A 330-nucleotide genomic window follows, 5' to 3' on the forward strand; every position below is an offset into this window, starting at 1 on the left:
TACTTACGATTATCTAATTACCTAATCTGTTTACACCGTTCATATTTTACCCCGCTGTTTCCCGGATGACCTCCATTCCCTTCCCTACTATCAGGCCCATGTTTGTCAGATATGTGGGAGGGGAGGGGGAGGGGGTAAGCGGTAATATTCCTATATATATGAGTAATATTTACTGTGCAGATTACATGTGAAAGGTTTCTGAAGATTTAATTCATTCATAACAATGTATCAAAAGAAAGAAAGAAAGACAATGCTTGTGTCACAGACTATATCCTAACTCACTACTGAAATGAGAATAGATTAGTAAAAATCATCCTAAAATCATATAAT

General features: G+C 36.1%; 1 protein-coding gene across 1 annotated transcript in view; it reads right to left on the reverse strand.

Moving 5' to 3' along the window:
• LOC119586566 overlaps positions 1 to 330 on the reverse strand; it is a gene marked incomplete in the record, with an annotated part of 19,026 nt that overhangs the window by 7,745 nt on the left and 10,951 nt on the right.

Source organism: Penaeus monodon, chromosome 21, assembly GCF_015228065.2.
Source record: "Penaeus monodon isolate SGIC_2016 chromosome 21, NSTDA_Pmon_1, whole genome shotgun sequence".
Taxonomy (NCBI): Eukaryota; Metazoa; Arthropoda; class Malacostraca; order Decapoda; family Penaeidae; genus Penaeus; species Penaeus monodon.